General features: G+C 41.5%; 1 protein-coding gene across 4 annotated transcripts in view; it reads right to left on the reverse strand.

The window, feature by feature from the left end:
- LOC117449624 (nuclear receptor coactivator 3-like) overlaps positions 1 to 27,129 on the reverse strand; it is a 78,193-nt gene that overhangs the window by 20,570 nt on the left and 30,494 nt on the right. For all 4 annotated transcript variants that reach the window (XM_034087407.2, XM_034087404.2, XM_034087405.2 and 1 more), the window contains exon 2: positions 13,993 to 14,080. The gene's annotated coding sequence lies outside the window, so the exon portion shown is untranslated. The remainder of the gene's footprint in view (positions 1 to 13,992; positions 14,081 to 27,129) is intronic.

Below are 27,129 nucleotides of genomic sequence, written 5' to 3' on the forward strand. Positions count from 1 at the left end.
TACAAAGCCCTTAATGGGCAGGCGCCATCTTACCTTAAAGAACTCATTATACCCTACTGTCCTACTAGGGCATTGCGTTCCAAGAATGCAGGGTTGTTGGTTGTTCCTAGAGTCTCTAAAAGTACAATGGGAGCCAGAGCATTTTCTTATCAAGCTCCACATTTGTGGAATCAGCTTCCAGTTTGTGTTCGGGTGGCAGACACCCTATCCGTTTTTAAGAGTGCGCTTAAGACCTTCCTTTTTGATAAAGCTTATAGTTAGGGCTGATTAGATTCAGCCCCTAGTTTTGCTGATATAGGCTTAGTTTGTCGGGGGACATCTTACTTCTTCCTTCTCTCTGTCTATACCTGTGTACTCTCATGTTCCGATTAACCCAGCTTCCCCAAATTTCTTTCTTTTTGGTGTCTATATACGTCGGGATCCGGAGTCATGGATGACCCTGCGGTCCTGTGTCCTGGATCGCGAGCCCTGGATCGCGAGTCGTGGCTGTGGTCCTGGATCATCGGTCCTGGATGGATATCCTCGTGGATTCATCTTCCTATTATACACACATGCATTTCCAAACATTTGGACTACCTATGTTGCAAATGTATTATCTTTTCAATTTACACACGGCATCTATTGCACGTCTGTCCGTCCTGGGAGAGGGATCCCTCCTCTGTTGCTCTCCCTGAGTTTTCTCCCATTTTTCCCTTTAAACTGTGGGTTTTCTCCGGAAGTTTTTCCTTGTACAATGTGAGGGTCCAAGGACAGAGGGTGTCGTATTGTCATACTGATATTCTGTACACACTGTGAAGACCACTGAGACAAATGTAACATTTGTGATATTGGGCTATATAAATAAACATTGATTGATTGATTGATTGATTGATTTGAGAGAGTTCAGACAGAGCAAATGGTTTCTCTGCACCTGTGTTAATGCACATTTTGAATTAGAGCATTTTTAAGAACATTTAATAGAACATCTTGAAATTAAAATAGCGTTTGCTGATGCACGAAGGTTTTTGAGAATACTTATATACAAATAGATGATGATAAATTTGAGAAAGTGATAGACTGTCAACAATTTAGCCAATTAATAAATAAAGCCAGAGCCTCAGGAAAAATTGAGCTGGGAACTTTAGAGATGAAATTCAGTGGAAAAGGAAGGCATCACCCAGGAACCTTTATTCATCAACTATAAATCATATAGTTGAAAATGACTCAAAGGAATCATCAGGGTTAGCGGTAATAGTGGGAAGCTGATAATCAGAGTACTTATTAAGCAGCAGCTGCTTGTGACTTGGCTGGAGAAACAAATAAAAACGGGACAGTGGTTAGCCCCCCCTCATATTTAGCCATCATGGAAGTCTTCTCTTCTGCCACTGACATGGACAGGTGAGTGCACCCACGCAGGTAAACAGCTCCGATTCTTTAGCACTAAAACTTTGGCCCGGTTCTCAACTCTGATCTTGACCTGGGCGATTTCAAGGGGTCACTGCCTCTATGCTGACAGCTGACCCACATATTTTACGGGTCGTTAAACGGGTGTCAAAAGAGGATGGCTCAGGTCAACACGCTGTGGCATCACCTGGATTGAAGTTAAAGTCTTTAGCTCTGCTGCAGGACGGCCAGTGGCCCCGGGGCCCGAAGCCCAGTGGGAGCACTGCTCACCGGGAAGAGAAGACTTTATGACAAAACCAGAGGAAACAGGTCACCTCATAAACAAGAAAGCATGCAATCCAATCCTAGTTAAGTTCATATGCTTCAGCACAAACAAAGATACCCTTAAAAGGATAGTTCAGATGTTTTAAAGTGGGGTTGTATAAGCTACTGGACAGGGGCAGCAGAACAAAATATAAACGATAAAATGAAATAAAAGGAATGTATGCTAAGTTCTCTTCAAAGCCACCAGAATCCATTGGTAAAAACGACAGTCTGAGGGGGAAAAAAAGTGAACTATACACTCAAACTAATATTGATTTTTTGATGTGGCTGGAATAAGCCACAGCAGTACAATGCTTTACTTTTGCATCCTTAATCCTGTCAACTGCCATCCTCTTCTGTAGATAATAAACAATGGGTGCGTACCTCATACAACCCCAATTCAAAAAATGCTAAACTATCCCTTTGACATTAAACAGTTGCTTTAATCACTAAAGGCTGGGTTTCTATGACATGAACTGTAAATAATCATAGTTCCCAGGGGGTTTCTTGTTGACCCCCTGAACTTCCTGCTAGCCTCACAATCAGGCCAAGGTTTCCTCTTGCATACAGAAAATATCAAAGTGTATCCAAACCCTTTTTCAGACATGGAATATGTTACATTGCTGGCCTTGTTTATAGTTTTGTCTTTTTGTCATTCAGATGAGAGTCGTTGACATGAATATTTCTCACTACATAATATTACAGAGTTATAAATGTACAGTAATTAACATTGTTTGATATTTGGCAAATCTCCCACTTATTCATATTTGTGTAATTTCTCCATGCAGTAAATATGTTTTATATAAATTAGATGCATGTGACATTTCAGCTCTGTTATGTTTCAGTTTTTTTTTCTTGTGGCAATATCAGAATTGCTTTTATTACAGAGAAAGAAAATTAAGTTTTCAAATAGATTTCATTGTTTCTAACAATAAGGAGGTTTTGAACAGTTTGTGGATTAAGCATTCAATATTCACTATTCATTTCATGGATTTAAATCAGATAACATTTGTTTTCTAAAATGTGAACACTGAATTAGTTCTGGTATTAGTTTCTGGTGGAAGGAAGAACTTTTTGAAGACAGCAGTGAGTTTATATAATACTATAATACTTTGGTGTCTATCTACGCCGGGATCCTGAGTCGTGGCTGATCCTGTTGCTGCAGTCCTGTGTCCTGGATCCTCTATCCTGAGTTCTGGATTTGAGTCCTGGACTTCGAGTTGTGGCTGAACCTGTCACTGTGGTCCTGCCAGACTCATCATACTACTTCCCTAATGGCTCCAACAACAACAGGATTGTTGACATCCTCGTGGATTCATCTTCTTATTATACACACATGCATTTCCAAACATTTGGACTACCTATGTTGTAAATGTATTATCTCTTCGATTTACACACGGCATCCGTCCTGGGAGAGGGATCCCTCCTCTGTGCTCTCCCTGAGGTTTCTCCCATTTTTCCCTTTAAACTGTGGGTTTTCTCCGGAAGTGTTTCCTTGTACGATGTGAGGGTCTAAGGATAGAGGGTGTCGTATTGTCATACTGATATTCTGTACAAACTGTGAAGTCCACTGACACAAATGTAGCATTTGTGATATTGGGCTATATAAATAAACATTGATTGATTGATTGATTGAATACTAGACATCCTTTATAACAATGACTCTGCACATAATAGTACTTTTTCACTCTGTAAATGTGTTTGTTTCCTTGTATACTTCAGTGAACGCAATAAAAAAGAAGCAATAAGAGGAGCAGTACTTCAATAACACTGGTGAGTTGCACTTGTGGACTCTAGGGGAGCGGATTATAAATGGATGAACAGCATAAGACTGAAAGCAAAAAATATGAGGTTTTGGAAGACAAAGTGAAGAGACGACAGACTTCCCACGACAGAGTGAGTCATAGCAGAAAAGAAACCTCAATGCAACAAAGAAGAACGTGGCAGGAAGAGTTACTGAGAGCAGATGACGGGTGCAAGAGCAGACACAATCGAGACATATCTTTAATCTGCGTTGTATTAAATCTTATTCTAGCATCATCAGAGTGGGTTCAATGTTACATCTTCATTCAGTGTCAAATTTGAAGTCTTACAATATGTTGTACGGATGTAAGATGAACACAGAAGGTTTTGTAAATCTAAAATAAAAGATAAATTCTCTGTGTGTGGCCAACTGCGTTCATTCACTTCAGTCCTCTTTGAAACGCTGAGAAGGCAGGACTCTTGCCGATGTCACATTTCCTTTGCTTTAGTTTTGACAAGTGTTGAAAAAAAATTCTGGGTGGGATAAGATGGAGTAGGCAGGACGGTCTGTGCAGGGTCGCTGGTTATAGACGACAAGGAGAAGTACATATTAAATAGATAAAGGGGGAAGAAAGGTGACAGAGTTAGCATGGCGGCAGTGCTAAGTCTGGGGGAAGCAAATAGCCCGGCAATCGCCTCCTCTGCCTACCTGCCTGCCAGCAGCTGTTTCATAGTCTCTGTTGACAAAACAGAGGCACACGGCCTGGGCCTCGCCATGTAAACTCACACCAGAAACATGACAAGAGCCGCCTCGCTCTGAGGACTCACACAAACAGGTCCTCACTGCTTTATGAAGAATAAAGAACATGGCTCCCAGTTCCACGTCAGAAAAGATTGAGAGTATGTTACCCCTTTGTTTAAATGTCCTTTTATGAGTTTTCTTTTTATTGATCTTTTCAATGGTCCTCAACATTCAACATTGAAGAGAGCCTCGTTGTGATCATCTCTGTATGAGTGCATTACCACAACAAATAATAGCATTAAAACATGTACACTTTTTATTGGCTTTTTGACAGACATCACAATGGCAATACAGTAGGTACGCATGTATAGAAGACGGTCTGTAGGAAAATTAAATAGTTACCTCACCCCTCCCTCCCACCCCCCGCCCTCACCCCTATGGGCTATGATCACATTATAAACAAGACATAAATCAAAAAGTTACAAAACATAAAAAAAAAAAAAAGAAAGAAAAGAGGGGTAGAAATTACATGAAATACAAAGACCAATACCTGAAAATTACATACAAATACAGATGCTTCTTCATGTTAATAGTCAGTAAAAATAAATAACAGGGAAATAACGGTACTGCAAGTTACATGAGGAAACAGAGAAGGCAAAAAAAGTAATGGTCAATGTATTAGGGAGATAAGGAAAAGGGGAAGTGAAGGTCTCTCCCCCCCCCACCGGGTTCACTCACACCTCATCAGCATCAGGGTTGATTGTAAGGTCATTGATTAGCAGTAGTAAGGGAGTCCAGGTCTTATGAAAGAGTGTCAGGGATCCTTGTAGTGAAAATCGTATCTTTTCGAGATTAATACACTGTAATAGTTCCTGTATCCACCTGTCATGTGTGGGTGGGGAGACGTGCTTCCACTTAAGAAGAATGGAACGCCTGGCCAGCAGGGTTGTGAAGGCGATGACCCGCTAAGTCGTGGTGGGCATGTTCTGTGTTGGGACGACGACGAACAAGGCAGTTAGAGGGTTACGGGGTATGGGTGTGTTAAGGGCCTGCTCAAGGGTTTTGAAAATACTAGACCAGAAGGCATTCAGGCTGGGGCATGACCAAAACATATGTGTGTGATTGGCAGGAGATTGCTTGCATCTGTTACAGGCATCGCTTCTAAGAGGAAATATTTTGGCTAGTTTAGCATTGGTAAAGTGTGCCCTGTGGAGCACCTTACACTGCATTAGACCATGCCTAGCACAGATAGATGAGGTTTGTACCAAACGAAGAATGTCCCTCCACTTACTGTCAGATATGTCTAAACCCAACTCACCCTCCCAGGACTCTTTTATAGATGTAGTAGAGGCTAGGTCAAAGGAGGCAAGTTTTCCATAAATAGTAGATACCAGCCTTTTTTGGTCACAATCAAGGGTGAGAAACTGGTCAATTCCTGACTCAGGGGGGCGGTTGGGAAAATGGGGAAATTGCTTTTGAGCAAAATGCCTAATTTGGAAGAAGCGGAAAAGATGACTGTTTGGCAGGTGATATTTGGCTGACAAGGATGCGAAGTCAGAGAAAACCCCATCCTTGTAAAGATTACTGATTGTGACAAGCCCGTTGGCAGCCCACATTCGGAAGGTGGGGTCCGAGCAGGATGGAGAGAATGAGTGATTATTTAAAATCGGAGCTTGGATTGAGGCTCTGTGTAAGCCATGTTGCCTTCTGAATTGAAGCCAAATCTTAATAGTACTGGTAACAATTGGGTTGACTGAGATTTTGTGTCATTAACGGAAGTTGGGAGCAAATCACAGAGTGTAAGGAGCTAGAGGAGGAGGAGATCTCCATGTGAACCCATGGTGGGCTGGAGTTAGGAGTCTTGGGGCCAGTCCAGTAAAGGAGTCGGTTAATATTAGAGGCCCAGTAGTAGTGACGGAAGTTCGGGAGTGCCAAGCCGCCCTCCGACTTGGGGAGCTGAAGAATTGATTTTTTAAGACGGGCGGGGTTGTCATCCCAAATGAACGCATTTAGTTGACTATCAAGACTGGTGAAAAAAGATGTATTGATGCAAATTGGGATATGCTGGAAGAGATATAAGAACTTCGGCAGAATTACCATTTTAATAAGATTGACACGGCCAACAAGGGATAAGGGATTTGCATTTAGCTAAGAGTGGTTGAAATTTTTTGGGAAACAGATCTTTAAAGGAGCTGGTGATGGATACCCCCAAGTATCTGAAGCCGTCTGATGCAATATTAAAGGGAAAAGCCGTTGGGGGGAGTGTCTTCGCCAGTTGGTTTACAAAAAATAGTTTGCTCTTTTGGAGATTTAATTTGTAGCCTGATAAACGACCAAACTGCTCAAGGATTGACAATATAGGAGGGAGAGAGGACACAGGATTGGAGACGTATAGGAGAAGGTCATCCGCGTAAAGGGAAAGTTTGTGAACTATACCATGGCGAGTGATGCCCTCAAACCCATTGTGGCCTCTGAGCCATATAGCTAGAGGCTCGATGGCTAAATTAAACAATAGGGGAGAAAGCGGGCAGCCCTGGCGTGTCCCACGTTGGAGAGGGAAGGCAGACGATTGAATGCCATTTGTGTTTACCGATGCAGAAGGGGAGGCGTATAAAAGTTTAATCCAAGAAATACATTTGGAGTCAAAGCCAAATTTTTCTAAAATGAAGAACAAGTAGCTCCACTCAACCCTATCAAAAGCTTTTTCCGCATCGAGTGAAACTATGACTTCGGGGACATTGGACGGGGGTGAGAAAATAACATTAAGTAGCCTCCTGGTATTGAAGAAAGAGTGTCTCATCATAAAGCCTGTTTGGTCAAGCGGAACTATAGAAGGTATCACGAGTTGGAGGCGGACGGACAAAATCTTAGCCAGTATTTTACAATCAACATTTAGGAGGGAAATTGGTCTGTAGCTGCCACAAAGTGTAGGATCTTTATCCTTCTTCAATAGTAGAGAGATGGATGCCATGGATAGGGTTTGAGGTAATCTGCCTTCTTTAAGGGAATCATTATACATCCTTGCTAGAATTGGGGCCAAAAGAAACAAATACGCCTTGTAGAATTCGACTGTGAAGCCGTCCGGACCAGGGGATTTCCCATTTTGCATAGATTTGATGGCTTCCTGTATCTCTAAAGTGGAAATGGGGTCCCCCATTCTGCCTGTGTTAACTACGTCAATTTGGGGGAAAGTTAAGGAGTCAAGAGGATTTGGGTTTATTGTGCCAATTATGGGGAATTCAGAAGTGTACAAATTATTATAAAATTCAAAGAAAGACTTGTTTATTTCAATCGGGTCAGAGACTAAATTGCCTTCGGGCGACTTTACTTTGGGGATTAATCTGGAGGCGTTAACTGCCCTAGCCCGTTGAGCCAGGAGCCTCCCAGCCTTGTCCCCCTGTTCAAAAAAGCGCTGCTTAGTTTGCCTCAGTTGTCTCTCCGCTACGCTCGTCATTAAAAGGTCATGTACCGAATGTAATAATATGCGTTTTTTTATATAAGGTCGGTGAGGGGGAGGAGGAATACGTTTCATCAATTCGGAGAAGTTCTTCCAAAATTGCAGACAGCCGAACCCTTTCATCCTTTCTTAGTTTGGAAACATACGAAATAACCTGCCCACGAACATAGGCTTTGAGAGCCTCCCACACTGTTCCACAACTTACATCAGCAGTGTCATTAATTTCGATATATAAACGAATCTGTGAATTAACAAAGTCCTTAAACTTGTCATCTGACAGCAGGTGGGAACTAAACCTCCACAACTTAGCGGGAGTAACACTAAGAGGGAAGTGGATGTCAATTGATACAGGGGCGTGATCTGAGGTGGCTATAGGATGGTATTGACACGCGCTGGCAAGGTGTAGCAAGCTGTCATCAAGCAGAAAAAAATCTATTCGCGAGAATGTGTGGTGGACGTGTGAGAAAAAAGAGAAAGCCTTACTTTGAGGGTTTTTAAATCTCCAAGGGTCTGAGATTCCTAATTGTGCTGCATAATTTGAGACTACATTAGCGGATTTTGAGAGAGTGCCAAGCTTAAGGGATGACCTGTCGAGGTGCACATCTTGAATCAAGTTCAAATCTCCACCCATGATTATGCGGTGATTGTCTGCGTTCGGGATTTTAGCAAAAAGGTTCATAAAGAATTGGTCATCATCCCAGTTGGGTGCGTAAACGGAAACCAAAATTACAGGCATGCCCTGCAAGACACCTGAAACTATGACATAGCGGCCATTATTGTCGAGAATAGTATTTGTTGGTACGAACATCACACTCTTGTGAATAATAATGGCAGCACCTCTGGCTCTACTAGAAAATCTTGAGTGGAAGTAATGGCCCATCCACGCCCGCTTGATGCAAAGGGTGTCAGACGTTTTAAGGTGCGTTTCTTGTAAAAATATAATGTCCCCTTTAAGATGTTGCAGTCGAGTCAAGACCTTACCAATTTTAATAGCTTTGTTCATTCCTCTGGTGTTCCAGGAGATCAGATGCACACTTCTGCCAGCAGTCGTCATACTGTTAGTCATATGGGGAGTCTAATGAAGGTGGTCTGAAACCGTTGTGCTTCCCGAGGACTGAGGGGAGAGGAGTGGTGGGGGGGAAGAAGAAGACCGGGGAAGGGGAGAAAAAAAAACAAAAAAAAAAACAAAACAGAACAACAAAAACAAGCGAAGGCAAAAATAGACAAACCATAAACAAAACACAACCCATAAACCCAAATGTGACCATACCTGGAGCATCCCAAATACAAACCTTGTCTGAGCGCTATAGCTCAAAGCTCAACAGCTGAACTTATCTTCCGGGGTCCCGTTACGGAATAGTATTAAAGTGAACAAAAAAAACAAAAAAAACCTCAAGTGTATATCTATATGCATAGAATAGTACAACATCCATATATAGGTAAACAGCCAGCCAATATAAGCATAGCAGAGGGCAATAAGGCACTGACATAGATCTCAAGTAACATACATACAAAAAAATAAGGCCCAGAGATAAAGTAAAACAGAATAAAATTGCACTTTAAGGCTTAAAACCCATAGAAGGAATCAGTTCAAACAGCATTCAGAACAGTCCAAGTACTTGGGTCCCATGTAATGTAAACAGTAGCAGGTGCATTCATGTTCATTGCAATATCAGCACTAGGCTCAAACTATCAGTGCAAATACCAGAGTGGCTAAGGTGCATGTACAAAAAGTGTCCATGAAAGCAGAATCCGAAAAAAACGAAGTAATAGTCTCTTACTAAACGTCCCATCAGACGCAAGAGTTATCGGCACCGTTAGTGCTAGTCAGCGTCAGGACGAATGGATGCTATGTAGCCTTTAGCCTCTGCCACCGAGGAGAATCTCTTCTTACCTCCCTCCTTCGATACGATGGAAAGCCTCGCAGGGAACAGCAGGGCTGGCTTGAGCCCTAGGTTGTAAAGCTCCGCCATCACCTCTCGGTATTTGTAGCGCTGTTCCATCACTTCAGGTGTGTAGTCCTCGTAGATGGCGATGGGCGTACCTTGGTACTGTAGCTTGCCTCTCCTGGCCCGGGCCTCGCGGATAATTTTCTCCTTCTGCTGGTACCTGTGGACGCGGATGATGACCGGCCGTGGCCTTTGCCCCGGCTTGGGCTTGTCGGTGAGTGAGCGGTGGGCCCTGTCGCACTCCGGCGGCGAATCAAGGACGCCCTCACCAAAGACCTCCATCAGCAGCTTCGGGAAGAATGTCGAGGGATGAGGGCCCTCAATGGATTCTGGCAAACCGACGATTCTTATATCGTTGCGCCGGCTGCGGGACTCGAGATCAGTGACTTTGGCCAGCAGTTTAACATTGCTGTCCGTTAGCGTAGCACAAGTAGCCTCCAGGGCTAACATGCGTTCGTCCTGCAAATTAGCATTGGACTCGAGCGAAGCAATTGTCTGCCCGTGGTCTGACACAGTCGCTTGGATTCGGTCTAGTTTTGCTTCGAGAGTTGAGATGGCAGACTTAAAGTCGGCAGAGAGAGCTCTACGGTGATCTTCAAGGAGGCCAGCTATGCCCTCCATGCTGAGATTGTTGCTAGCTAGCTCGGGGCTATCGGTCCTGGCGCTTTGTTCTTTTTTGTTGCTTTTCGCCGGTTTGGACGGCATACTACGGTGGCGTTGTGAGTGGAATAATATTATTGTTCACTTAAATGTAAGTTAGAGAAGAGTTATGGGCTTCAGAAAAGTTACAACACAAAAGTTTGCGGGAGCAGAACTACGCACGTCTCTACTCCGTCATGCCCAACCGGAAGTCAACATGTACACTTCTATATAAGTAAATGATATTATTATTTTATGATATCACTTTCAATGATTTCCTTTCTGAGTGACTTTTTTTTATAAGGCTGGGCAAAACTTATCTTAAATTTTGGATATGGTTATAAAGCACAAGTGTTGTCATTTTCTGGATCTGAAGGCTGCATTAAAGTAAATAATGTAATTTTATGATTTTATCAGACTGTTCAAGCTGTTCTGTTTTGCCTTTAGCACATAGTCAATATATACTGTACAGTGGGGCAAAAAAAAGTATTTAGTCAGCCACCAATTGTGCAAGTTCTCCCACTTAAAAAGATGAGAGAACTGTAATTTTCATCCTAGGTACACTTCAACTATGAGAGACAGAAGAATCCAGGAAATCACATTGTAGGATTTTTAATGAATTAATTGGTAAATTCCTAGGTAAAATAAGTATTTGGTCACCTACAAACAAACAAGATTTCTGGCTCTCACAGACCTGTAACTTCTTCTTCTTCAAAGACTAGAGCACTTAGTTGTCATACAGGGAACTGCTTTAGGCTGGTTTAGGTCCTATCTATCTGAACGCTCTCAGTTTGTACGTGTCAACGATGAATCTTCCATGCAAACCAAAGTTAGCCATGGAGTGCCACAGGGCTCAGTGCTCGGACCTAAAAAGTATTTAGTCAGCCACCAATTGTGCAAGGTCTCCCACTTAAAAAGATGAGAGAGGCCTGTAATTTTCATCCCAGGTACACTTCAACTATGAGAGACAGAATGGGGGGAAAGAATCCAGGAAATCACATTGTAGGATTTTTAATGAATTAATTTGCAAATTATGGTGGGAAACATGGTGAGAAACAAGATTTCTGGCTCTCACAGACCTGTAACTTCTTCTTTAAGAGCCTCCTCTGTCCTCCACTTGTTAACTGTATTAATGGCACCTGTTTGAACTCGTTATCAGTATAACAGACACCTGTCCACAACCTCAAACAGTCACACTCCAAACTCCACTATGGCCAAGACCAAAGAGCTGTCAAAGGACACCAGAAACAAAATTGTAGACCTGCACCAGGCTGGGAAGACTGAATCTGCAATAGGTAAGCAGCTTGGTGTGAAGAAATCAACTGTGGGAGCAATTATTAGAAAATGGAAGATATACAAGACCACTGATAATCTCCCTCGATCTGGGGCTCCACACAAGATCTCACCCCGTGGGGTCAAAATGATCACAAGAACGGTGAGCAAAAATCCCAGAACCACACGGGGGGACCTAGTCAATGACCTGCAGAGAGCTGGGACCAAAGTAACAAAGGCTACCATCAGTAACACACTACGCCGCCAGGGACTCAAATCCTGCAGTGCCAGACGTGTCCCCCTGCTTAAGCCAGTACATGTCCAGGCCCGTCTGAAGTTTGCTAGAGAGCAGATGATCCAGAAGAGGATTGGGAGAATTTCATATGGTCAGATGAAACCAAAATAGAAATGTTTGGTAAAAACTCAACTAGACGTGTTTGGAGGAGAAAGAATGCTGAGTTGCATCCAAAGAACACCATACCTACTGTGAAACATGGGGGTGGAAACATCAAGCTTTGGGGCTGTTTTTCTGCAAAGGGACCAGGACGACTGATCCGTGTAAAGGAAAGAATGAATGGAGCCATGTATCGTGAGATTTTGAGTGACAACCTCCTTCCATCAGCAAGGGCATTGAAGATGAAACGTGGCTGTGTCTTTCAGCATGACAATGATCCCAAACACACCGCCCGGGCAACGAAGGAGTGGCTTCGTAAGAAGTATTTCAAGGTCCTGGAGTGGCCTAGCCAGTCTCCAGATCTCAACCCCATAGAAAATCTTTGGAGGGAGTTGAAAGTCTGTGTTGCCCAGCGACAGCCCCAAAACATCACTGCTCTAGAGGAGATCTGCATGGAGGAATGGGCCAAAATACCAGCAACAGTGTGTGAAAACCTTGTGAAGACTTACAGAAAACGTTTGACCTCTGTCATTGCCAACAAAGGGTATATAACAAAGTATTGAGATGAACTTTTGTTATTGACCAAATACTTATTTTCCACCATAATTTGCAAATCATTTCTTTAAAAATCAGACAATGTGATTTCCTGGATTCTTTCCGCCCATTCTGTCTCTCATAGTTGAAGTGTACCTAGGATGAACAGTACAGGCCTCTCTCATCATTTTAAGTGGGAGAACGTGCACAATTGGTGGCTGACTAAATACTTTTTTACCCCACTGTATATCCACATTACTGATTTCCTTTTGTTCATATTTTGTGAAAGCACCAATGTTTACCTCTACAATATGCAGTACATTTATATATGTGGAGGTCATATTTGATTTTCTACATATAGCCCAGTCCTTTGTTATATGTTTTAGACTACACCTTTAAGAGAATAACACAGCACCTTTCAGAAGCTTGAATTAATTTTAATGTAATACTATTTAGCTTCAAATTGAATTAGCAATGTTCAAGTTGCTATGCTTAATTTCCCAGTCAATCACCAAATCACTTATTAAAACACTACGGAGCTTATGCCACTTTCCTGTTGCCATTTAAATTATGTTGTATTGTACTGTTGCCGGTATTATTATCATAATTTTATTTTTTTAAATCTATTTAGTATGCCATACAGAGGAACAAAAAGTCAGATTTTTGCTGATTTATCCAAAACTGACCCAAAATCCCAAAGTAAAGAATAACGTGACATGCTGGATGTATCATCAAGTTTCTATAAAGATCAAGCTCAGCTGCAACTGAATATTAAGTTCTGAGATTTGATATTTATTACCTAAACGCTAAGACTGTCCACATGTTTGAATCTTTGACTTTTTATTCAAAGAAGCTTTGATGCCCCACCTGCCAGTCACTCAACATTATCTATGGCAAACATGGATTCTCTTTCTTATTTATTAACCCTTTGCAGACGAATCCAGGAGCCACCTCATCTTCATCCTCTCTAGTGTTCTACCTCTTCATATCGAGATTCTGCTCTGTCTGGAAATGGACTTCCCTTTTTTGCACGCGAGCTGTCCAACACCATGCATGAGACTGCACGTAAACAAAAGAGAAACTGTGGTTTGGTTAGGTCTTGTTACATCTATGTGTGTGTGTGTGTGTGTGTGTGTGTGTGTGTGTGTGTGTGTGTGTGTGTGTGTGTGTGTGTGTGTGTGTGTGTGTGTGTGTGTGTGTGTGTCGTTGTCACCTGCAGACAGGGGTAAAAGATAAATGCTTTCTTTCAGCCTGTGTGGCAGGTAGAGCACAAAGAATAATTAGATTTCTCCTCCCGTCTCCCTGATGTCTTCCCACTCTCCGTTTTCTCATCTGCCTGAAAATCATCTGCTCAACCCTCTTTGTTTCCAAAAAATAAACTCTTCCACCTTCCCAAAATCCAAACCATAAAACACAAAACATTTGCGTCAGAGAACACAAACTGTTCTCTGTTTCTGCGCTCAGGTCAGGAGGATGTTGCAAGAATGTGGCAACAACAAGAAATTGTCTCTGGCAAACCGCTCAACCTAAACCCAGCAGGCCGTTACCATGCCAACCATATGGGATGTTAGCCCACCTTGTGACGGCGCCCAAGATGATGGACGATCAGCGCCCCCCTCCTCTCTCTCTGGGGGTGTGGTCCTATGTGGGCTGGTCAATGGAGTCTGGAGGAGGAAAAGAAAGAGAAAAATAAGTTTGTGCTCAACAGTGCATGTTCATCAGAGGATATTAATGAGTAACAAGCAGCATTATTAATCAGCGGCCCGAAGACTCGTGCACAGGAAGCTGCATTAACGGCTTAATGAGCAGGAGGGAGTCGACGTGCTTTTGTCTTCATTATGGCGGCACGCGTACAGTGGAAACACACCATGGCTCCTGTGCATTTGCACGCACGCACGCACACACACACACACACACACACACACACACACACACACACACACACACACACACACACACACACACACACACACACACACACACACACACACACACACACACACACACACACACACACACACACACACACACACACACACACACACACACACACACACACACACACACACACACACACACACACACACACACACACACACACACACACACACACACACACACACACACACACACACACACACACACACACACACACAACACACACACACACACACACACACACACACACACACACACACACACACACACACACACACACACACACACACACACACACACACACACACACACACACACACACACACACACACACACACACACACACACACACACACACACAGGGATGTTGAGACAAGTTTTACAGGAAGCCAAACCGAAGAAACCTGAAAGCAACTACTCCACAATTCAGCCAATTTGCTTTAACAATAAAATGTAAAAGAGAGTGGTTTTCCACTAAATGTCCTGATCCGTACAACTTGATTTAAATGTCAAGCCTTTATTGGCAAATATCTCTCATGCTTTGTGGACTCTGAGCAAGATTACCAAAAGAGACTATTAGGCTGAATCACCGCTCTAATCCCAAAAGCACATAACAGGCTAATTTGTGTCCATTTCGATCCTGATAAGAAACAATGTGTGTGAGTGTGAGTGAGTGTGTGTGTGTTCTCGCCATGCAGAGTTGTTGCTCAAGTGTCTGTCTGAACAATCATAAGAGGGTGTCCCTTGGGGTTAAAGAGTGCGTAACCATGGAGAACGCTGGGCGTTTCCATGACACCCTGTCATCAGTGGAGCACGCCGCCAGGATGTCTCATGTTCATCTGTCACTGTATGCATGTGTGTGTGTGTGTGTTTGTGTTTGTAAATAATATGTGTGTGTGTGTGTGTGTGTGTGTGTGTGTTTGCATGCTGGCATGATATGGGTTACTTTAATGTTTATTACCAGCATGTGTGAGAGCGCGTGTGGTTTGTTTTACATATCTGGACACGCCTATGCGTGTGTGTGTGTGTGTGTGTGTGTGTGTGTGTGTGTGTGTGTGTGTGTGTGTGTGTGTGTGTGTGTGTGGCGGACTAAATGCCCAGCTTGCCGATGTTGTACAGTATATGTTTACATATGTGTTTATGTGTGTGTGTATGTGTTAGTGCACAATTCACCGTCAGTGACCTGACCGCTGGCTGCACCCATGATTGGGAGCAGATGGGGGCTGTCCGTGTGTGTGTGTGTGTGTGTGTGTGTGTGTGTGTGTGTGTGTGTGTGTGTGTGTGTGTGTGTGTGTGTGTGTGTGTGTGTGTGTGTGTGTGCGTGCGTTAGGAGGTGGTGGAGGTGGAGGAGGAGGAGGGGGTGCTCTAGTTTAGGTGATGTATGGACTCTCAAACACCAACAAAGACTCTCCTTCAACCGATGTGTTTCCTATTAATTGAAGGGGGAGAAAAATAGAGCCGGAGAGCGACTGCTTAAGCAGGAAGAATTTATAGCCGTGAAGTCCACTGAGACACATGTCTCATTTGTGATATTGGGCTCTATAAATAAACATTGATTGATTGATAGCTCAGCTGACTAAGACTAACGGATTCAATTTTTCTGCAAAAGTTGAGGTAAACAGTTCTCCTCTTTGTGCACGAGCCAGAACAAGAAAGCGTTCAGTGCGATGATCATGCTCCTTGTGCTCACTTTGACAAAGCCGTGAAAACCAGAGTGAATAAAATGTTAGTTAGTGGCATGTGGCGGAGCTCATGCCGGCTTAAAGCCTTGAATTTAAAAGCAGTGTGAATGAGCTCAAGATGCAGAGGTTGACTATGGAGAAATGTTAAGCTCGCAGAGGCCTTTTACAGTCCTCTCAACACGTGTCTGTTGTGCTCTTCAATTCCTCTACAGCTAAACAACCTTTTGTTCGATGCACTTGAGAAACACAATAACATATCCTGCACGGCGGTTTCTTCCTCTTGATAAAGCAACGCACTTTACAGGATGCAATAAAGATGCAGCCAGAGTTCACATTTTACTGTGTGTGCTAATACAGAAGCCATTAACTTCATGAACTCGGACTGATCTGTATATCATCAACAGTAGAGGAGATAGTATAAGTGGAAATATCTTATCTCAGTGACAATTGCACTGCATGTACAGCTTTTCAAAGCTTAGTGAAGTTTGTTGTCCTCTTTCCACATTACAATATTGCAGAACTGATGATGACTTCCCATTTACTATAGGCATCTTAGCCCTTAAGTTGCTTTATATTGCTCTATTGAATTGGGGACTGTCCAACATCTGTTAAAGCTGATAATTTGTATTCAACTGAATTTGTCTGTGCATCAGCCAAAAACAATACAAACTCATGGTAAGGGGATAAAGTGTCAAAAAGCCATGATTATGCATGTCAAACACAATAAAATGGCATTGCACATTGAGACATATAGTTGTATAACACATCTTTAAACTATTGTATGACATAACTGATCTCATGTATTGATTATTCTACTGCATAACATTTTGTGTGTCATCAAGCTCATTGTGTAAATAAAGGAGACTAAAATAAAAAAGCCTGTGTGCTCCTGTAGGAGCCATGAAACATGTTTAGTATTGCGTTTTGTTTTAATATAAGATATTTGTTTGAGCACAATTGATTGGTTGGCTTGGGTCACATGGATATGGGCACTCGTTATAATCCTGTTCACCTGCGTGAGGTGTGTGTGGAAGAGAGGGTGACACAGGGCCGTTGTACTTTTTGTTGACCGCAAGTTGAAATTATTGCTCTGATTAATATAACGATGTACATGTCCAAGGAGAATAAGTTGATCATCCCAGTTTCCATTAAACCACATTATTTTGCAAAAGAGTTTTTGATCTCAGCACATTTTTTGTAGCGTGTCACACAATATCAAACAGGCCCGGCCTCAGCCTCTCAGCGATAGGGTTTGTTTCCTGCTGTCGCTATAGCTCCAGTTTCCTTCATTGTGGACGATAATCTACACTCTCTTCCTTAACACTTACAGTAAAGCAGAGTGATTACAGCAAACCTAAATGAGCTGTTGTATTGTAAAGTGTTATTCTGAAACTCATTGCAGAGCAGAAACAGAGTAAGGAGGAAAGGTTTCTCAGCTTGTGTGTTAGTGATGACAGCCCTGATAAGATAAAGATGGTAAAACCACAAACATGTCCTCATCTGTCACCTTCAGCTGCACCGGGAAGAAAACTGAGCCACGTGGATAAACGGCTAGATAGACAAAACATTTATTTCGTTAACAAAGTCCATTTGAATTTAGATCTTTATGAGGCTTATCAGTCAGAGTGTGTTGTTTCTCAGGATCCAATCAGGTGTTACATAAACTGACATAAAGACAGGATTCATGCTTTACTCCAAATAATTAAAACAAATAAAAAATACAACGGAGAAGTATTATAAAGTTATAAATCCAGGATTTCTGAAAGTTCATCAGATGGTGAATTAGTGCATTGTGGATTATAATACTACAAGACAGAAACATTGCGTCATCACTGAGACAATTTGTTAGTATCTTTCATTGCTTCCATTGTGAGGTAAACCTTGAAATGTGGAGTTCATGTTAGAAAGTCATATTGTGAGTATTCTTTGTGAACGCAGTGCCAGATGATGTTGTGTAGAGTTTCAGCAAGATTTGAAAAAGTTTAAATGTTCTTCTTATTTTAGTTAATAAGGAGATTCAGACAAAAGGACCTGCGGCTTTAAGAAACATTTTCAGGCAACTGATATATAGACAAATTCAATTTAGGCACAACCACTAGTTCTTTGTGAGCAATAATATGTTCCCTCTCTTCACCCCCTTCTTCTTACTGTCTCCATTTTTTTTCTCTCCATGTGTTAGTCTTCTGTAATGACTGTGAATAAGGGAAGTTATGTACGCTGGCCAGCACACACAACGGCACAGTGAAGAACGCATAAAAGTACATTGTGTTTAAATGTGTGTGTGTGTATGTGTGTACTCTGCGTAACTGTGCTTTAGTTTTGCCCCCACCACCCCAAACAATTCCAGCACTCACACTGGTGCAAAATGGGAGCCAAACCACATCTTGGCACCTTGCCTCTCCTTAAACAAATCAGACCATAGAGGCTAATAAAAAAACTCGGAGTGCAAAGCTCGCCTCCTCAGACGAGGGGGTACCAAAGAGGGGAGCTATTCTCAGACGCCCCGCTCTGAAACAAAGTCGTACAAGACGGAGCTCTGCTTCTCAACTTGGACAATAAGTGCCAGTCTCTCCACTGTCCCCTTCATCATCCCAGCCTCTTCGCTGTTAAATAGCGCTTTGATGCTATATTGTTCTTAACTAGCCTCACTTAAAAAAAACATACTGAAAACAATTTGCTTCTTAGTTCAGTGACAAAGTGAGCTTGAACTTTCAATCTTTAGACCAATTACTGCTATCATAGCACACAAGCCTGCTGCTACGAACTTCACACTTCAGAGAGGGATAAGAGGAGGAGGGAAAGTGTCTGGATCAGGGCAGAAACAGGCCAGGCAGGTCTAAAACTAAAACTCATCCAGCCATCCTGGGCGTGTCGTCTGCCATCAAAAATGCATTTACATATTCAAAAAAGGAAACAGGCGTTTGCACGAGTCATCCTTTCCAAGAAGGTAGAGGAAATTAAACGGCACTCTGCTAGAGTGTAAAAATACACAACAATGAATGTGCAGTCACACATGCAGCTTGCTAAACTTTCAGGGAGGATAAACTGTAAAAATAAATGAAAGAAAAGTATTGTATTAGGCTTTTGTAATAATAGCTCAAGGCCATTTTAAAATGACTTTACGGTGCAACATCTGTTTTGAGTACAGGCTGACACTAAATGTAATAAAACTTTTCTTAGGATTCATGAAGTTTCAAATACTGTAATACCCCGCTGAAGATCAAAAAGTGAGGGGATCACTGTGCTCACGCACCACTGGTCCTTAACGCTGCCATATTTCAATTTATATTCTTATTTCCCCAGATTAACTTAGTCATTAACAGGACAATACTTGTGCAACATGACTGGGTTTATCTGTGGCTCTGTGAGCCAGTAAAGCTGTTTTTTTTACATTTATTTGTTTTAATGTGGTGAAAATATAAGATATATTAATATATTATTACAATTTAGACATGTTTTTATTTATTATTACATATACTTAATATATGTGAGTGCAACAGAGGACAGAAAAGGATTACGACATGTATAGTTGTTGTATCAACAACAACTAGTGAATGGATTGTCATGATATTTAGTCCGGTCATGTTTAACTCTTGATGAATGCCCTTGGTGAACCCGTCACTTTACATAGAATGCCATATGCAGGTGACAAAGTTGTGCAATCCAATTTATAAAGCAATACTTGCAGAACTAAAGATATTCCCTTCAGCTTCAGCTGTGTTAAGTGACAATTAGTTAGCATGATGCTAGCATGATAACACACTAAACCAGAATGGTGAACATGGTTAACATTAAACCTTAAAAACTTGAGCATGTTAACATTGTCACTGTACATTTGTTAATGAGCTTACATTAGCATTTAGCTTAAAGAACCGCTGAGCCCGAGTACATCCTCACAGTGTAGCTTTAGACTCATCGTCTGGTTTATTCATCAGTGTTATTGAATTAGCATTTATAATTTAATTGTGTTAACTACAGCTGAGAAAATGTGTTTCTACTTTTAGCAGAATCAAATCAACACAATGTGATCATATAGTGATATTGTTTGAATACATTCTGTAACTCAAAATACAGATTTAAAGTAAAATGTCTAAATTGAGAGAGAAAAAGGTACATTTTGTTCTTTTGGCATATTACTCTCAATGAATATAAGAAAGCACTGCGTAAAGCGAGAGCAGCCTACTACTCTTCATTAATAGCTGAGAATAAGAATAATGCAAGATTTCTTTTCAGCACTGTAGCCAGGCTGACAGAGAGCCACAGCTCGATTGAGCCTTCTATTCCCATAGCACTCAGTAGTAATGATTTTATGTGCTTTTTTAACAATACAATTGTTACTCTTAGAAACAAAATTAATGACCTCTTGACTTTGACCAGTATAGTGTTATCAACAGCTCCCGGAAACGTAAGTTTTAATATTACACTAGATAGTAAACTAGAATGCTTTTCAGCCATAAACCTTGAACAATTAAATTCAATGATTCTCTCTTCTAAACCATCAACGTGTATCTTAGACCCAATTCCAACTAAGCTGTTGAAGGAAGTTTTTCCGTTAATTAGCACTTCTTTATTAAATATTATGAATATGTCTTTATTATCCTCAATCATTCAAATTAGCAGTGATAAAACCGCTTCAAAAAAAGCACAACCTCGATCCAGAGGTTTTAGCCAACTATAGACCTATTTCTAATCTTCCGTTCCTCTCAAAAATGCTTGAGAAAGCAGTCGCGAAAACAGTTGTGTGATTACTTAAAAAACAATGATTTATTTGAAGATTTTAAGTCTGGCTTTAGAACACATCATAGCACAGAGACAGCTCTGGTTAAAGTCACAAATGACATTCTAATAGCCTCTGACAAGGGACTTGTCTCTATTCTTGTCTTGCTCGATCTCAGTGCTGCATTTGATACTATCGACCATGATATCCTATTGCAAAGACTAGAGCACTTAGTTGTCATACAGGGAACTGCTTTAGGCTGGTTTAGGTCCTATCTATCTGAACGCTCTCAGTTTGTACGTGTCAACGATGAATCTTCCATGCAAACCAAAGTTAGCCATGGAGTGCCACAGGGCTCAGTGCTCGGACCTAAAAAGTATTTAGTCAGCCACCAATTGTGCAAGGTCTCCCACTTAAAAAGATGAGAGAGGCCTGTAATTTTCATCCCAGGTACACTTCAACTATGAGAGACAGAATGGGGGGAAAGAATCCAGGAAATCACATTGTAGGATTTTTAATGAATTAATTTGCAAATTATGGTGGGAAACATGGTGAGAAACAAGATTTCTGGCTCTCACAGACCTGTAACTTCTTCTTTAAGAGCCTCCTCTGTCCTCCACTTGTTAACTGTATTAATGGCACCTGTTTGAACTCGTTATCAGTATAAAAGACACCTGTCCACAACCTCAAACAGTCACACTCCAAACTCCACTATGGCCAAGACCAAAGAGCTGTCGAAGGACACCAGAAACAAAATTGTAGACCTGCACCAGGCTGGGAAGATTGAATCTGCAATCGGTAAGCAGCTTGGTGTGAAGAAATCAACTGTGGGAGCAATTATTAGAAAATGGAAGACATACAAGACCACTGATAATCTCCCTCGATCTGGGGCTCCACGCAAGATCCCAGAACCACACGGGGGGACCTAGTCAATGACCTGCAGAGAGCTGGGACCAAAGTAACAAAGGCTACCATCAGTAACACACTACGCCGCCAGGGACTCAAATCCTGCAGTGCCAGACGTGTCCCCCTGCTTAAGCCAGTACATGTCCAGGCCCGTCTGAAGTTTGCTAGAGAGCATTTAGATGATCCAGAAGAGGATTGGGAGAATGTCATATGGTCAGATGAAACCAAAATAGAACTTTTTGGTAAAAACTCAACTAGACGTGTTTGGAGGAGAAAGAATGCTGAGTTGCATCCAAAGAACACCATACCTCCTGTGAAACATGGGGGTGGAAACATCATGCTTTGGGGCTGTTTTTCTGCAAAGGGACCAGGACGACTGATGCGTGTAAAGGAAAGAATCAATGGGGCCATATATCGTGAGATTTTGAGTGACAACCTCCTTCCATCAGCAAGGGCATTGAAGATGAAACGTGGCTGGGTCTTTCAGCATGACAATGGTCCCAAACACACCGCCCGGGCAACAAAGGAGTGGCTTCGTAAGAAGCATTTCAAGGTCCTGGAGTGGCCTAGCCAGTCTCCAGATCTCAACCCCATAGAAAATCTTTGGAGGGAGTTGAAACTCCGTGTTGCCCAGCGACAGCCCCAAAACATCACTGCTCTAGAGGAGATCTGCATGGAGGAATGGGCCAAAATACCAGCAACAGTGTGTGAAAACCTTGTGAAGACTTACAGAAAAGTTTGACCTCTGTCATTGCCAACAAAGTATTGAGATGAACTTTTGTTATTGACCAAATACTTATTTTCCACCATAATTTGCAAATAAATTCTTTAAAAATCAGACAATGTGATTTCCTGGATTCTTTCCCCCCATTCTGTCTCTCATAGTTGAGGTATACCTAGGATGAAAATTACAGGCCTCTCTCATCTTTTTAAGTGGGAGAACTTGCACAATTGGTGGCTGACTAAATACTTTTTTGCCCCACTGTATATGCTTCCGTTAGGCAATATTATAAGGAATCATTCTGTACATTTTCATTGTTATGCGGATGATACTCAACTATATTTATCAATCAAGCCTGATGAAATGAATCATCTAAATAAAATTCAAGACTGCCTCAAGGACTTATAAACGTGGATGACCTTAAACTTTTTTATGTTAAACACGACCAAAACTGTAGTTATTGTACTTGGCCCGAAGAATCTACGAAACAAACTATCTAAAGATATACTAACTATGGATGGCATTAATTTGGCCTCCAGTGAGACTGTAAGGAATCTTGATGTTATATTTGATCAGGATTTATCCTTTAACGCCCACATAAAATACATTTCAAGGACCGCCTACTTCCATCTACATAACATTGCAAAAATCAGGCATATCTTGCCTCAAAACGATGCAGAGAAACTAGTCCATGCATTTGTTACTTCAAGGCTGGATTATTGTAACTCTTTATTATCAGGGAGTACCAAGAAGTCAGTCAAGTCGCTTCAGCTGATTCAAAATGCTACAGCTCGTGTACTAACCAGAGTTAGGAAAAGGGACCACATTACTCCTGTTCTGGCTGCCTTACACTGGCTCCCTATAGAACACAGGATAGAATTTAAAATTCTTCTTCTCGCCTACAAAGCCCTTAATGGGCAGGCGCTATCTTACCTTAAAGAACTCATTATACCCTACTGTCCTACTAGGACAAAGCGTTCCAAGAATGCAGGGTTGTTGGTTGTTCCTAGAGTCTCTAAAAGTACAATGGGAGCCAGAGCCTTTTCTTATCAAGCTCCACATTCGTGGAATCAGCTTCCAGTTTGTGTTCGGGCGGCAGACACCCTTTTTAAAGAGTGCGCTTAAGACCTTCCTTTTTGATAAAGCTTATAGTTAGGGCTGATTAGATACAGCCCCTAGTTTTGCTGATATAGGCTTAGTTTGTCAGGGGACATCTTACTTCTTCCTTCTCTCTGTCTATACCTGTGTACTCATGTTCCGAATAACCCAGCTTCCCCAAATTTCTTTCTTTTTGGTGTCTATATATGCCGGGATCCGGAGTCATGGCTGATCCTGTTGCTGCGGTCCTGAGTCCTGGATCTTGAGTCGTGGCTGTGGTCCTGGATCATAGGTCCTGGATGGATATCCTCGTGGATTCATCTTCTTATTATAGACACATGCATTTCCAAACATTTGGACTACCTACAGTATGTTGCAAATGTATTATCTTTTCAATTTACACACGGCATCTATTGCACGTCTGTCCGTCCTGGGAGAGGGATCCCTCTTCTGTTGCTCTCCCTGAGGTTTCTCCCATTTTTCCCTTTAAACTGTGGGTTTTCTCCAGAAGTTTTTCCTTGTACGATGTGAGGGTCTAAGGACAGAGGGTGTCGTATTGTCATACTGATAGGGGGTATCGTTATAATATGTCAGGCTATATCAAAGCTGAGATCAAAAACTTATTTGATGATTTGCATGAACAAATAATTGTATTATTTGGAATAAATGTATAAATTGGAAAAAAATATGTAAACTGCATGCAACAATACTTACAATATTGTATGCCTCAGTCATTACCAGTGTCCGTTGAGAAAACTGACCTAAATATGAGCTTAACCGACTACAAACTTTTAAAAATAGCATGTGAAGATTGGAAAAACAGCTTCTCCTTTTTCCTTAATTAGGTACCATCATGGTGTCAGTATCATAACTCATCCTGAGGTGTCCTGAAATAGATATTAAGGACTTGCAGGAGGAAACACTGCTCAGATCCATCATTTTCTAGTATTGGGGACACTTTGTGCTGTGAAAATGTTGATTTATACTGATGGGCGACAGATTAAAAAGGACATTAAGTGTCCAAAAGCAACCACAATATCTTCAGTGTTGAAATGCGTTTCATAGGTTTCTCCATTCATTAAGTCAGGTTTTCCCTTCAGTCTGTACTATGGTTTATGTTAAACACATTGTTTATTTTTATGTGTCAGAACTTCATGACCTTGCAGTATAAGTGTAGTGTGTAACAGGGTTAACGTGGACACTCTGTTTGTGTATGCAGTAAATTAATGTTTCAGGTTTGTGTCGTCATGCAACAGATGAAAGTCTCTATGTTAGCTTCATGAATGTTCTCATTTAGCTGCACAGCATTACAGTAAATGAGTAATGGCAGGGGTCATTAAAGAGCTTTGCTGAACTGTAATCTTGCATTTCAGTCAAACCTTGACGAGCATTAAAAGCGCATGTTGTCAACAACGGCTCCTGCTACTACATGTCAACCCAGCCACGTGCCCAACACGTGTTAAGAGTAGAAGGAGGGTTTATGAAGGGAGGAACGCCTTCTCGTGTGTTTTAGTGATGACAAAAATGTTGCTGAGCAAACAAACAGCCCTGATAAGATAAGGACATTTAACCGCACATGTCTCCTTAAGCTGAAACGGTGAAAACAGCCACATAGGGACTCAACTTGTGTGAGATTCAAGGTGTGGAGAAACCTCAGGGTTAGAGGGCTTTAAGTGTATCAAAGTCCAACATGCCTGTGCAGACAAGCAGATAACTGGGTTAAATAAAACGCCTCATTGGAGTTAATCAATAATGCAGAGCTTACATTATCATAACACAGAGGAATATTTCTGTGAGGTAATTAACAATCAACCGAGAGGAAAGGCTTTCCTTTGTCAGAGCGACGAATGACTGTAGCTTTTGGTTAATGCTTAAAACGTTCTTGTCATCACAGAGAGTAAATTACCTGGTTACAGGCCTCATGGGGGAGAGACAGAAAAGCAGGAAAACAGTTGTCACCTGCTTTTAGTTACTGGGTGAGAAATGAAAAAAAAGAGGGAAAGGCAGTGAGGCCATTTAGGCTGAGAAAGGAGATACAGATATTGACTGTTCAAACACTCTACCTGGATAACAACCTCAGTTTATACAATACAAGTTAATGGTTGCAGTTAGCATACTTATACATGAAACCAGGAGACAACATGAGAAGGTGATGTTTCCAACCTCCTCATTCAAAATAATAGCAACATTTGAAGTGCCCTACCCCTCTTCACTTAAAAAGTGTATGCATCATTCTGCATAGAGAAGTAACAATAGGTTTATATTGTTACTTCTCTATGCAGAATGATGCATATGTGCAGTTTGTTTGGTAGTTTCTCTGTGTTCAAAGAAATATTCCGTATTTTCCAATGAGGCAAAAGCATAAGCTGCCCTTTTATTCAACTATTTTAATAATTGTATATGTCTTAAAAGGTATGGTAGGTAATTCACTTCAGAAACACTTTTTGTGATATTCCATGGAATGCTCTTAACATCCCGATAGCAATGAATATCTTACTGTAAGTGCTTTGACAATAAATACATTAATGTCATCTGTGGAAGCCGTAGTACTGTACAAAGCATGACCAATCATCTGAGCCGGCCCGGCTAAAATAACTGGATGAACCTGCCTGTCAGCCTTCCATCTGTGCACAAATTTATCTCGTGCCCTCATTGGTCATGTGCGTGGAGGAGTGGCTCTGTAAGGAAGTCTGAAGGAAGGGGCAGATTTGTTCCGGTTGTGTACTTTCAAATTCTAGCACACTCGAGCTGGTTTCTCCATTCTTACCTACAGGTAAAGGTACCCTACCTTTAAAACATGTCTGGAGAGGATGTTTAGGGAAAAGATGGCTTTCATAAGTGCAATTAAATTGCATTTGTTTTGAATGTGTTTGCATAATTAGGAGGAGCACTTTGAACTGCATTTTATGTATGAAAAGTTATTTGACAAAAAAGAATATTTGTTGTCGTATCACATGGAAACAGCTGTATGTAATTGCTGAAAAAGTTCATTGTGTGTGCCTGACCATTTCAGCTTTTACAAAAAGTAATAATAATAATACATTTTATTTCAAAGCGCTTTTCCAGGTGCTCAAAGACGCTTTACAGTGGTTTGATAAAACATGATAAAATAGAATAAACTGTAAAAAGAAAGTGTTAGTAGTATGTTGGATGGATGTTACTATCCAATAAGACTCTAATAAACTGAGCTGGAAATATCTCATCTTCCCTTATTGTTGTTTTGGTTGAGGATGTTTTTACAGATTTACAGTGACTTTAAAACAAATGCACTTATATAGCTGCAAAACACTTTAGGCAAAATGATTCACAGACTCCCAAATAAGAAGTGGAGCTCTGATACGCAGCCCCGTACACACTTATCCTCTTTCAGTCTGCTGCAAAGTCCTCAAATGTGTGCTTTTACTTTTGATACCTTCAGTAGATTTTGCTTTTAATTAAGTCAGATGATCCTCCGACACTGTATGTATGAAACTAATTCTGCCAACAGGAATTAATCTGTGCTATAAGTCAGGTATGGATGTTCAAACTTGCTCAATACTCAGGCGAAAGTGGTGTAAGATGTAAAGGTTTATATAAAAAGGTACGGACACACCAACCCGATTATCGGCATTGGTGGACGTCAGGCCGACGATGAGCGTCGACACGCCCTAC

The sequence above is a fragment of the Pseudochaenichthys georgianus genome, chromosome 7 (assembly GCF_902827115.2).
Source record: "Pseudochaenichthys georgianus chromosome 7, fPseGeo1.2, whole genome shotgun sequence".
NCBI lineage: Eukaryota > Metazoa > Chordata > Actinopteri > Perciformes > Channichthyidae > Pseudochaenichthys > Pseudochaenichthys georgianus.